Raw genomic sequence first — 13,879 nt, forward strand, 5'->3', positions numbered from 1 at the left:
AAAAAAAAAAAGAAGAACAGGTCAATAATCTGAAAGATATGATAGTGGAAAGCAATAAAGTTGAACAACAAAGGAAAAAATTATTTAAAAAATGAGAATAGGTTAAGAGAACTCAGTGACATACTCAAGTGTAATAACATTTGCATCATAGAGATCCCAGAAGAAGAAAGATGGAAGAATGCAAATATTAGGAGAAATAGCAGCTGAAAACATTCTTAATCTGAGGAAACTAACAGATATCTGGATTTAGGGGTCACAGAAAACCCTCAACAAACTCAACCCAAGAAGACCAACACTAAGATACATAATAATTTAAATGGTAAAAGTAGAGACAGAGAATTTTAAAAGCATTAAAAAAAGAAAGATTACACACAAGGGAAGCTACATAAGGCTATCAACTGATCTTTCAGTGCTTTTCAAGCCAGAAGGGTTTGACATGATAACATTCAAAGTTCTTAAAAGCAAAAACCTACAACAAAGAATGCTCTACCTGGCAAAGTTACCATTCAGAATGAGAGAGAGATAAAGTTTCACAGAAAATAGAAGTCAAGGAAGTTATCATCACTAAACCAGTTAAAAGAACTTCTTTAAGTGAAAGGAAAAGGCCATAATTAGACTTAAGAAAATTATTAGTAAAAAAATGTAAAATGTGACAACATACATGAAACATGTAGTAGTTAACTTTAAAAAGGCATTTTAAAAATGCGTTTGAACTTAAACAACCATCAACTTAATATATAGTACTATATACTTAGGGTGTTATATATAAAACTCATGGTAACCCCAAAGCCAAAATATATAATAGATACACAAAAAAATAAGAAGAAAGAAAGCCACATATAAGACTGCAGAAATCCATCAATTACAAAGAAAGAAAGAAAGGGAATAAGAAACGAACAAAAATAAACACACACACACACACACACACACACACAGAAAGAGAGAAAACAAATTAAAAAGGGCAATACATATATACATATTTATTTAAATGTAAATGTTCTAACCAAAGACATAAAGTGGAATTTTGGTACAAGATGGCAAAGTAGGAAGACACTGAACTCACATATCCATGGAATACAACAAATTACATCTACTAACAGAAAAATTCCTCCTGAAAAAGAACAGGGGGCTTACAGAACAGCTTCTGAACAACCAAAGATAGAAGGAATAGCAAGAAGGATGGAGACACTTTAACAAATAGAACCACCATCCCTGATTCTGAAAATGGCAGTGGGGATGTATAGTGTTAAAGGGCTAAGAACAGATTCATCTGTCCTTGGGCATAGAAAAAGGCCACAATTTAAAAAAAAATTTAGCATATAAGACAGAAAACACTAGAACTCTGTCAAGCAGTAGAGGAGCTGAGGGAATGATCTCCAGGTCAGAGGGATTGGATAACAACATAATTTGTATTCCCACTCAATCTTCAAAACCTAGTCTGGAAAATGGTCCAGGCACCATAATGGGTCTGTCATCACAGAGAACTTGCAATCTCAGAAAGCCCAGGGTCCACAAACCCACACAAGCCTCCCTCACGCTGGAACCTGGCAGGGAAAAAACACAGTTCAAAAAGATCAAGGAGCTTTGGGAATGCTTTCTATCCTTCCAACATTAAAACAAACAAACAAACAAACAAACAAACAAAAAAACCTAAACAGGTTCTGGCTCAGAGAACCTTCCCAAAGTCACAAGCTCTGAGCTTGTGACTTTAGGAAACCCAAGGTCTGGAATCCCATGGCTTCTGTGGTGCTAGGGTAGAGAAAATGAGCCACGTTTTAATTTTAATTGTTTAATTAAAATTTATTTATTTATTTATTATTTACTTATTTTAATATGTCTTGTTTTTTAAAATTTTCATTCTTTTTGTTTTTTCTCTTCTTTTCCTTTTCCTTTTCTTTCTTTTTTATTTTATTTCCGTCTATTCTTTCCCCCTATTATTATAATTATTATATGCAATTGTAGCTCTAAGCAGCAAGCAAAATTCACCAAGCACACAGTTTGCATAGTGGACACCATACACAAGATCATTCCTTCAAGTTTGGGATGAGTAACCTTTCCAGTAACCTACAGAAACAACGTCAACCAGTTGGAGAGATAGAAGAATACACCCCAGAGGAAAGAATAATGAAAAAAGAAAAAAAAAAAACTAAATGAAACAGAGTTAAACAATACAACTGATAAGATTTTTAAATTAATGATCATAAAGACACTAACCAGGCTGTAGAGAAAAGTGGAATATCTCAGTGAGAACTTCCATAAAGATATAGAAAATATTAAAGATAACCATTCAAAGTTTAAGAATACAGAACTGAAATAACAACCACAGTGGAGGGAACCAACACCAGATTAGAGGACACAGAAGCATGTATCAGCAAGCTGGAAGACAGAGTAATGGAAAACACACAAGCTGAACACTAAAGAAGAGAAAAGGTTTTTTAAAAAATGAGGATAGATGAAGAGAATTCTTGGACAATATCAAGTGAACAAACATTTGCATTATAAGGGTCCCCAAAAAAGAAGAGAGATAAATGGATAGATAATTTACTTGAAGTAATAATAACTGAAAAATTCCCTAACACGGAGAAGGAAATAGACAACTGAGTCTAAGAGGCACGGGAAGTTTCAAAGAAGATGAACTCAAGGAAGTCCACACCATGGCACATAATAATTAAAATGTCAACCTTTTAATGTAAAGACAGCATCTTTAAAAGAGCAAGGGAAAAACAAAAAGTTACCTACAGGGGAAACCCTATAAGACTATCAGTTGATTTTCAGATGAAACTTCACAAGCTATAAGAGGTTGAAACAATATAATCAAAGGAAAGGGGGGGGGGAAACTACACCCAAGAATACCACACCCAAAAATATAATCATTCAGATTTGCAGGAAAAATAGCCTGTTCTCAGGAAAAATAAGATAAACGAGTTTATCACAACTAAACCAGACTTTCAAGAAGTTTTAAAAGGACTTCCTTAAGTTTAAAAAACAATGGCCAAAATTAGACACAAGAAATGTACACATTAAAAGATGCAAAGTAGGGGCGCCTGGGTGGCTCAGTTGGTTAAGCAGCTGCCTTCGGCTCAGGTCATGATCCCAGCGTCCTGGGATCGAGTCCCACATCGGGCTCCTTGCTCGGCAGGGAGCCTGCTTCTCCCTCTGCCTCTACCTGCCATTCTGTCTGCCTGTGCTTGCTCTCTCTCCCTCTCTCTCTCTCTGATGAATAAATAAAATCTTTTAAAAAAATTTAAAAAAATGCAAAGTAGGACAATATACACATGAAATGCAGAGAAAAGAGATGAAGGTAAGAGAAGGAAGAAAAGAAAAAGAAAGAACTTTTAAAAAATACTTGAACTTTGGGGCACCTGCGTGGCTCAGTGGGTTAAAGCCTCTGCCTTCAGCTCAGGTCATTATCCCAGCATCCTGGGATCGAGCCCCACATCGGGCTTTCTGTGCAGCAGGGAGCCTGCTTCCCCCCACCCCGCCTGCTTCTCTGCCTACTTGTGATCTCTCTCTCTCTCTCTGTCAAGTAATTAAATAAAATCTTTATAAAAAAAACAAAAACAAAAACAAAACCTGAACTTAAATGACCATCAATTAGTACAGATTGCTATTTACTTAGGATGTCATAAATTAACTTCCTGGTAACCACAAACCCCAAACCTATAATGGATACACAAAATATAAAGAGCAATAAAGCAAAACATTACAATATAGAAACTTACCAAACACAAAAAAGAGTGCAAGAGAATAAAGGAGGAAAAAATAACAACAACAAAGCTCAAAGAACAATTTTTTAAATGGCCATCAGTACATACTTGTCAATAATTACTTTAAATGTAAATGACCTAACTGCTCCAATCAAACAATATAAGGTGGCAGAATGACTGAAAAAACAGGAACTATCTATATGCTGCCTACAAGAGACTCATATCAGATCTAAAGCTATAAACGAACTTCAAGCTAAGAGATAGAAAAATATGCACCATGCAAATACAAGGAAAACAAACCAGGGTTGTAACATTTATATCAGACAAAATGGATATTTTTTCTTTCTTTTTTATAAGAGAGAGGGGGGAAGCAGGCTCACTGTTGAGCAGGCTCCCTACTGAGCAGGCTCCCCACTGAGCAGAGAGCCTGATGTGGGGCTGGATCCCAGGAACCTGGGATCATGACCTGAGCTGAAGACAGAGGCTTTAACCCACAGAGCCATCCAGGCACCCCCAGACAATATAGATTTTAAAACAGACTATATAATAAGAGAAAAGGAAGGGCATTACATGATGATAAAGGAATAAATCCAATTAAAGGATATAACAATTGTAAGTATTTATGCAGACAACACTGGATCATCTAAAGACAATAAAGCAAATACTAATGAGCATAGAGGTCTTAATCGTAATATAGTAATAGTAGATGACTTTAACTCCCCACTTAAACCAATGAAGAGATCATTCAGTTAGAAAATCAGTAAGAAAACAATACACATAACACATATATACAGAACATTCCATCCCAAAACAACAGAATACACATTCTTTTCAAGAGCACATGAAAATTATGTAGAATAGATCACATATTAGACCATAAGAAGTCTCAATAAATTTAAGAAGATTGAAATTATCTCATGATTCTTTTCCAAACACAATGGTATGAAACTACAAATAAATCAAAAGACAAAAACTGGGGGGGAAAAACACCCACAAACACATGGAGACCAACATGATACTAAACAATAAATTGTTCACTGAAGAAATCAAAGAAGAAAATTTTAAAAAAATGTGAAAACAAATGAAAATGTCAACGTAATGATCCAAAATCTTTGGGACATGGGGAAAGCCATTCTAATAGGGAAGTATATAGCAAGACAAGCCTGCTTCAAGAAACAAGAAAAAGCTCAAATAATGTGGCATTGCATCTGAAGTAACTAGAAAAAGAACAAAGCCCAATGAATAGGAGAAAAGTAATAATAAAGATCTGAACAGAAATAAGTGATACAGAAAGTAAAACAAAACAAAGCAAAAACAAAAACAAAACAAAAAACTATAGATAATATCAATGAAACCAAGAGCTGGTTCTTTGGAAAGTTAACGATGTTGGCACACCCTTAGAAAGATTAATCAAGGAAAAAAAATAAAGACCCATATAATGAAGAATGAGAAATGACTCATATAAATAAAATCAGAATTGAGAGGGAAGATATGATTTCACTCATATGTGGATTAAAAAAAAGAATGAATAAACAAATGAAAAGCAGAATCAGATTTATAAATACAGAGAACAAACCGATGGTTGCCAGAGGGTAGGAGTATGAGGCGAGGGAAAAGTGGGTAAAGGGCAGTGAGAGATACAGGCTTCCAGTTATGGGATGAGTAAATTATGGGAGTAAAAGGCCCACTGTAAGTAATATAAACCATTGATAATTTAATAATGATGTCTGAATACAGGTGGTAACTGCACTTATACTTTAAATTGAGATTACATTGACTCTACCAATTTGGTAGGATAAATATCCTAACAACATTAAGTTGTCTGATCTATGACCACAAACTATATTTTCATTTATTTAAGGTTTTCTAAATTTTTCTCAGTCATGTTCTCTAGTCATCATTATATTAGTCATGAATATTTTTCATCAAATTTTATCCTTCAGCATTTCATATTTTTGAAATTATTGAAATATTGAAAGCAATATTTTTTTAAAGTTTTGTATTTTTTGGAATAAATGTCTATTTCCTCAGACATTAACAAGTACACCAACCCCAACTTAAAATTATTTCACAGGATATCTATTGTAAAAACAATACATACCAAACAACAGGTTAGCTAGCCAGAAAGGTGTGGGAAAGTGGGGAAAATATATGAAGGAGCAATTGGGTTAACAATAATACCTTTAACCTTTTCTTTCACAAGTGTGCCTAATTCTTCCAGCCAGGAACCATTTGGTGGATTTTTTTCACCCTAGAAATCTCACACCCAAGAATATATTTGAGCAGTATGGATATCTTAACAATATTTATTTTCCTAGTTCATGGGCATGGAATGTCTTTCCATTTGTTTGTGTCATCTTCAGTTATTTTCACCAATGTTTTACAGTTTTCAGAGTACAGGTCTTTCACCTCCTTGGTGAAGTTTATTCCCAGGTATTTCATTCTTTTTGGTGCAACTGTAAATAGGAAAATTGTCTTAATTTCTCCTTCTGGTATTTCATTATTAATGTATGGAAATACAACAGATTTATGTATATTGACTTTGCATCTTGTGACTTTACTGAATTCATTTATCAGTTCAAGTAGTTTATGGTTAAAACTTTATGGTTTTCTATATATAGTATCATGTCATCTGCAAATAGTGAAAGTTATGCTTCTTCCTTACCAATTTGAATGCCTTTTATTCCTTTTTTTTTCTTTTCTGATTGCTGTAGCTAGGACTTCCAGTACCATGTTAAATAAAAGTGGTGAGTGGACATTCTTGTCTTGTTCCTAACCTTAGAGATCCATTTTACTAAAAGTAATCTACAGATTCATATAATCCCTATAAAATACCAACAACATTATTCACAGAACTAGAACAAATAATCCTAAAATTTGTGTGGTACTGGAAGAAATCATGGAGAGCCATAGCATTCTTGAAAAAGAACAAAACTGAAAGTATCACAATCCCAGATTTCAAGATACACTATAAAAATGAGGTAATCAAAAGAGTGTGGTACTAACACAAAAATGGACATGTAGCTAAATGGAATTGAATAGAGTTGAGAAATAAACCCATGACTATATGGTCAATTAATATACAATGAAGGAGTCAAAAATATGCAATGGGGGAAAAGGCAGTCTATTCAATGAATGGTTTCAGGAAAACTAAACATGTAAATCAATGAAAAGTTCACTTAAATGCACAATATATAAAAGTAAACTCAAAATGGACTAAAGACCTAAATGCCTTTAATCATAAAATTCTTAGAAGAAAACATAGGTACTAATCTCTTTGGTGTCCCCCGAAGGAAGATTTTTCTAGATATGTCTCCTGAGGCAAGGGAAAAAAAGCAAAAATAAACTATTGGGACTACATCAAACTAAAAAGATTTTGCAGAGCAAAGGAAACCACCAGAAAAACAACAATAACAACAGCAACAACAAAGACAACCTACTGAATGGGAGAAGATATTTGAAAATGATGAGTTTGATAAGGGGTTAATAGGCAAAATATAGAAATAATTTATACAGCTCAAAACACACACACACACAAAACCTCAGCTTGAAGATTTTCTTTCTCTGCCCCTTCTTTGCTTAGTCATACTCTCTGTGAAGTAAATAAATAAATACATATTTTTAAAAAGAGTAATTGGATGTTAACTTTTATCAGAAGTATTAGATATAGAAGATCGTAGGAGATAAACTCCCTTAGATTTCCACATACCAGCTATTTTAACAGGTGTGAATTCGAGTGGTCAGCAGTTGTTTCTACATCTTCATTTCCAGAAGTGTCTTTCTTTCTTTTTTTTTTCCCTCTGAAACTGGAAATCATAAATCAAGTTCTTTTTTTTTTTTTAATATTTATTCATTTATTTTAGAGAGAGAGCATGTGAGCCAGGGAAGGGCATGGGGAATGGGAGAAGGAGTTAAGCAGACTCTGCTGAGTGTGGAGCCTGACTCAGGTCTAGCTCCCACAACCCTGAGATCATGACCTGAGCCAAAATCAAGAGTCATATGCTCAACTGACTAAGCCACTCAGGTGCCACAAGTTTTTCTTAAACCAGCTGTTACCAAGTTTTATTGGTATCTAGTCCACACTTAATTTAGGTATTATGTAGCACATTTCATTGCTGTTCATACCACACACAACCCTCAACATGTTTTTTCCTATCTAGTTCTATCAGCTGAACTTATTGGTCACAAGACTGTTATCACATTTAAAGGTAAAGATGGGGGCACCTGGGTGGCTCAGTGGGTTAAGCCTCTGCCTTAAGCTCAGGTCATGGTCTCAGGGTCCTGGGATCAAGCCCCACATCAGGCTATCTGCTCAGCGGGGAGCCTGCTTCCCCCTCTCTTCCTGCCTGCCTCTCTGCCTACTTGTAATCTCTCTCTTTCTCTGTGTCAAATAAATAAATAAAATGCTTTAAATTAAAAAAAATAAAGGTTAAGGTGGAGGACACTCAAAATTCTTAGCCATATTTTAGGTGATATACCAAATGCAGCTTTGTAATAAAAAAAAAAAGTTTCTGTAATTCTCAACTTCTTTGGAAGGTGCGTTTAAATCTTACTATGAAACTTCTATGAGTTTATCTTGAACAACATTTAAAAGTTTTTCTTAGTATGTTATATTAGTCATCATACAGTACATTACTAATTTTTGATGTAGTGTTCCATGGTTCATTGCTTGCAGATAACACCCAGTGTTCCATGCAGTACGTGCCCTCCTTAACACCCATCACTGTGCCCATCCTTCCACCCTAATGCCCTCTAAAACCCTCAGTTTGATTCCCAAAGCCCATAGTCTTTCATGGTTCATCTTCCTCTCTGCCTTGCCTCTTCATTTTTTCCTTCCTTCTTGATCAACACTTATTTAAAAACGTATGTATAAGCATTAGACTTCCAGAACTCATTCATATAGCAAAACTGAAACTTTGTACCCTTTGATCAATATCTTTTCATTTCCTCTCCTCCCGAACTCTGGAAATAGCCATTCTACTCTCTCCTATGAGTTTGACTACTTTTTATTTCATATGTAATTAAGATCATGGAGAATTTTCTCTTTGTGTCTCATTTATTTCAATTAGCATAGTGATGAGAACTAATACAATAATATATATTTGAAATTTGCTGAGAATAGATCATAAATTTTCTCACCACACAAGCATGCACCCATACACATTCACACACACAAGTAACTATGTAGAGGTGATGGATAGTTAATCCGCTTGATAATAGTGATCTTTTCACAATGTATGCATATATCAAAACACAAGTTGTACACCTTAAATATACACAATATTATAAATCAAGTATATCTCAAAGTTATTTTTTAAATCAAAGCACTAAAGAAAAATAAGTTATATTTTAAAATTCAAACTGGAAAATACAAGAAATATCTATAGATTGTATCAATGTCAATGCCTTGGTTGTGACACTGTTCTATAGTTTTACAATATGTTACCATTGAGCGAAACTGGGTAAAGGGCATACAGTATTTCCTTGTGTTATATAGCACCATTACAGTGAATCTGTAATTACGTAAAGAAAAATTCCTATTAAATATGTATATAGACTTTAGGACAAAAATTGTTACCAGAGATTAAGAATATGTTATAATGACAAAATGTTGAATACATGAAGAATTTCACAAAAATTATAAGCATATATGCGCCTAATGACAGAGCCCCAGAATGAACAAAGCATAGACTAACATAATTAAAGGGAGAAACAGACAATCTAACAATAATCATTATAGACTTCCAACTTCAATAATGGATAGAGTGACTAAACAAACCACCAGCAAGTAAATAGAAGACTGAACAACATTATAAACCAAATAGACCTAAAATATAATTAAATAATATTTTACATGACAATAGCAGAATACACATTCTTCTCAGGTATACATGGAACATTCTTTTGAATAAACCACAGATAGATTATAAATAAGTTAGAATAAAAGAAAAGGATTGCAAACATACAAAATATGCTCTCCATGTACAATGGAATAAAATTAGAATTCAATACCAGAAGGGAAATTAGAACACTGAGAACTATGTGGAAACTAAAAACATATTTCTAAATAATCAGTGGGCCTAAAAAGAGCTCAAGGGGGGCACCTGGGTGGCTCAGTCAGTTAAGTGTCTTCCTTCAGCTCAGGTCATGATCTCAGGGTGCTGGGATTGAGCCTCACATCAGGTTTCCTGCTCATCAAAAAGTCTACTTCTTCCTTTCCCTTTAATGCCACCCCCACTCATGATCTCACTCGCAAATAAATAAATAAATAAATAAATCTTTTTTAAAAAAAGAACTCAAGAAAAGCATCAGAAAATACTTTGAGATGAATGAAAATGAAAATACAACATGTCAACATATACAGGATTTGATGAAAATGGGAAAAATTTATAGCTTTAAATTCTTACATTAAAAAATGAAGGATCTCAAATCAAAAATCCAACTTCATACTCCAAGAAAATAGGAAAATAATATCAAGGTATTGCCTAAATCTAGCAGAAAGAAAGAAGTTTGGGAGTAAGTAAAGCAGATAATAAAAAAGGTAATACATTAAATCAATGAAACCAAAAATTGCTTATTTGATGACACAATAAATTAACAGAAGTTTAGCTCAACTGACCAAGGGAAAAAAAATTCAGAAAAATCAAGTTTCTGAAATCACAAAGGAAAGAGGAGATATTACTCTGAAACCTAACCAAAAAAAAAGAAATAACAATTGAATGTTAGCAATTTAAATAAAGAACATGAAATAGAAAAATTTCCAGGAAGACACATCTGCTGAAACTGACTCAAAAATGAATCATAATTATAATATATCTATAATAAATGGAGACTGAACAGTAATAAAACATTCAGAAAAAAGTCCTGGGAGCATATGACTCATTGATGAACTCTACCAAACATTTTAAGACTTAACAACAATCTTTTATGAACTTCCAAAAATTACCAGAAGTGGGAATACTTCCCAACTCATTTTCTAAGACCAATATTACCCTGACAACAAAAGACATCATAAGAAAAAATCTACAACCAAGACCCTTTGTAAATCGATTTTTTAAAAATCCTCAGAAGAATACTAACAGATCAAATCCATCGACAAATAAAAGAGAATATATATGATCACCAAATGGGGTTCATCACGGGGATGCAAGATTGAATAAATATATGAAAATCAATCAATGTAATACACAACTTTCACAGAATAAAAAATAAAAACCACATCATCATTTCAATAGACACACAAAATACATTTGACAAAATCCAACACCCTTTAAGATAAACATTCACCAAACTAGAAATAAAAAGGAACTTCTTTAAATTTACTAAAGAACATCTAAATGAATGCCACAGCTAACATAATACTTAATGTGAAAGAGTGAAATTTTTTACTGTAAGATTAGGAAAAGGCATGTATGTCCTGTCAGTTTTATCCAATGTTATACTGGAGATTGTAGTCTGGGAAATTAAGCAAGCAAACACAAAAAACATCCAGGATGTACATTAAAAAGTACAATAATCTTTATTTGCAGATGACATGATCTTGTACGTAGAAAATCCTAAGGAATCCACAAAAAAAAAAACCAACACAAACTGTTAGAGCTAAAGTATTCAAAATACAAGATTAATATAAATAAGCAACTGTATTTCTATATAATTGTAACTAAAATATAAAAATAAAATTTAAAAATAAATTCCATTTATAATAGCAAGAAAAACAATGAAATATTTAGTAAAACTATAAAACTCTAAGAAGAAAGCATTGACATAATTATTTGTGACATTGGATTGTGCAAATATTTCTTAGCTATGACAACAAAAGTTCAAGCCAAGCACAAAGAGATAGATAAAAAAGACTACATAAATTTAAATACGTGTTTGCTTAAAAGGATGTTTTGTTAAAGTGAAGCCAACCTACACCATGAGAAAAAGTATTTATAAATCATATATCTCATAGTAGTTTATTATACAGAATGTATAACAAACTCTTACAACTCAATCATAAAAAGATAATATAATTTAAACATGAAGGGTCTCAACAGACCTTTTTGTAAAGAAGATCTACAAGTGGCCAAGAAGCACATAAAAAATGCCCAATATTATGTCATTAAGGAAACACAAATCAATGCCACAAAAAGATGTTACTTCACACCCACTAGGATGGCCATAATAAAAAACAAACAACAGAGAAGTTAAAACAAAAAGTGAATGTTGGCAAGGATGCAGAGGAATAGGAGCACTTGCACATTGGTGGTGGAAGGGTAAAGTGATGTTACTGTAGAAAAAAGTTTAGTGGTTTCTTAAAAAATTAAGCAAAGTTGCCACATAACCCAGGAAGTAACTCCACCCCTAGGGATATGCACAAGCGGATTAGGCATGCTTACATAAAAACATATTTTAAGAATGTACATAAAATTATTATTTATAATATTCATTATGCAAAACAACCCAAATGTTTGTCAATGGATGAATGGGCATATAAATAATAGTATACCCACACAATGGAATATTGCTTGACCAGAGAGATAAAAATTGATGCGTGCTACATCATAGATGGAACTTGGAAACATTATTCTTAGTAAAACAAACAAGCATAAAACAGGTACAAAAGTCTAGACTGTCTGATTCTGTTTATATGAAATGTCCAAAATAGGTATATTTATTGGGGTAGAAAGTAAATTAGTAGTTATCATGGGGTAGGGGAATGAAGGATGGGAAGCTACTGATAATTGGTACAGAGTTTCTTTTCAGAGTGATTAAAAAGTCTGGAATTATATAGAAGTGATTGTTACACAATTTTGTGAATTATGTACTTTAAAATGGTGAATTTTATGGTATATATATTATACCCCAATAAAGAAATATGTATTAGAAACAGAAAATGTAAGCATAAGATCCACTACTAGTCCATGCTCAAAGCAAAACAAAGCAAAACAAAACAAAATAAAACTACAACAACAAAAAACATTGAATGCCTTTTCTCTAAGCAGATGTATATCCACAATTTATGCCCTTATCTACTTTCACATTCCACAGAAGGTTTGAGATGGTTTACAATAATGACATAATAGAATGAATATTTAAAATAAAAAGACTGGAAAACATAAAGAAGAAGAAGATTTATTTCTGAAATTTGTAGCAATCAAGAGAAAAGGAAATATCAAAGGCTATTATAATTATATCTAATAGAAGGAAGCATACCACTCATTAGAAACAAGAAATTTTTCCTGAGTCCTCCTAAGAGGAGTGATGGATCCTTATATTTAGGTCACATGTTGCAATAGACAACTTACACTGATTTTCACTCAAGTTGCAGATTTTTCAAATAACTATGCCTTGCATTGATCCTTGATAAACGCAATTTTAATAGACAAAATCAGAAAAATATATGAGTGGGTACTAAGCAGAAAACCAATTAAATTAGGAAATATTGTCTGTACAGAAAATGTTAGGTTAGGTAATTGTGTTTATATAGCTGAGGTGTATATATCTAGGAATGCCTGTCAGTTTGTTCTTCCAGGCCCACTATAACACTGGGGCATTGGCTTACTATTCATCCATTGCCCAAAGACTGTACCAAGGAAAATAAGGCTCTGAACAAAGCAAACCTCCTGCCTTTGGGAAGTGTCAGTTACAAGCTGCAAATTTGTCACAGAAAAGACAAAGGAACCACTTCTCTTCCATTAACCCTAAGTTTTCATAATCTAGAAGAAAGAGATCTACAAAGTCCTGCCTATGCGTAAATCTGAGTTCTTTAAAATTTTGTCTTGGAAGGAAGAGAGATAGCTGAATTCAGGTTTATATGACTTTTTTTTTTTCTGAAGTTAAACTGACTTACTACTAAAGTGGCTTTTACACTAGCTTTCTGAAATAACCTTCCACTGACTTCCTTCTCCTGTGACCAGTTGGATTATCTGTTCCCCAGGTAACATCTAGATGTTGCATAAAATAAACATAATGCATAGATATTTCCTTCTGAAGACTTGCTGCTCCTAAAAATCAAGGTAACCACATTGTTCCAGAAGTTTTCTGTAGCGTGGTCACTGAGGAAGACTTAGTAGTCTATTGAGAAGTAGACTTGGCCATCATTCCCCTTAATTGTTCAGGTCGGTGGGTTCTTGTGGAAATCTGATGACCTTTCTCCGTGGGATGACATTAATATGAAATATTTCTCT

The sequence above is a fragment of the Mustela nigripes genome, chromosome X (genome assembly GCF_022355385.1).
Source record: "Mustela nigripes isolate SB6536 chromosome X, MUSNIG.SB6536, whole genome shotgun sequence".
NCBI lineage: Eukaryota > Metazoa > Chordata > Mammalia > Carnivora > Mustelidae > Mustela > Mustela nigripes.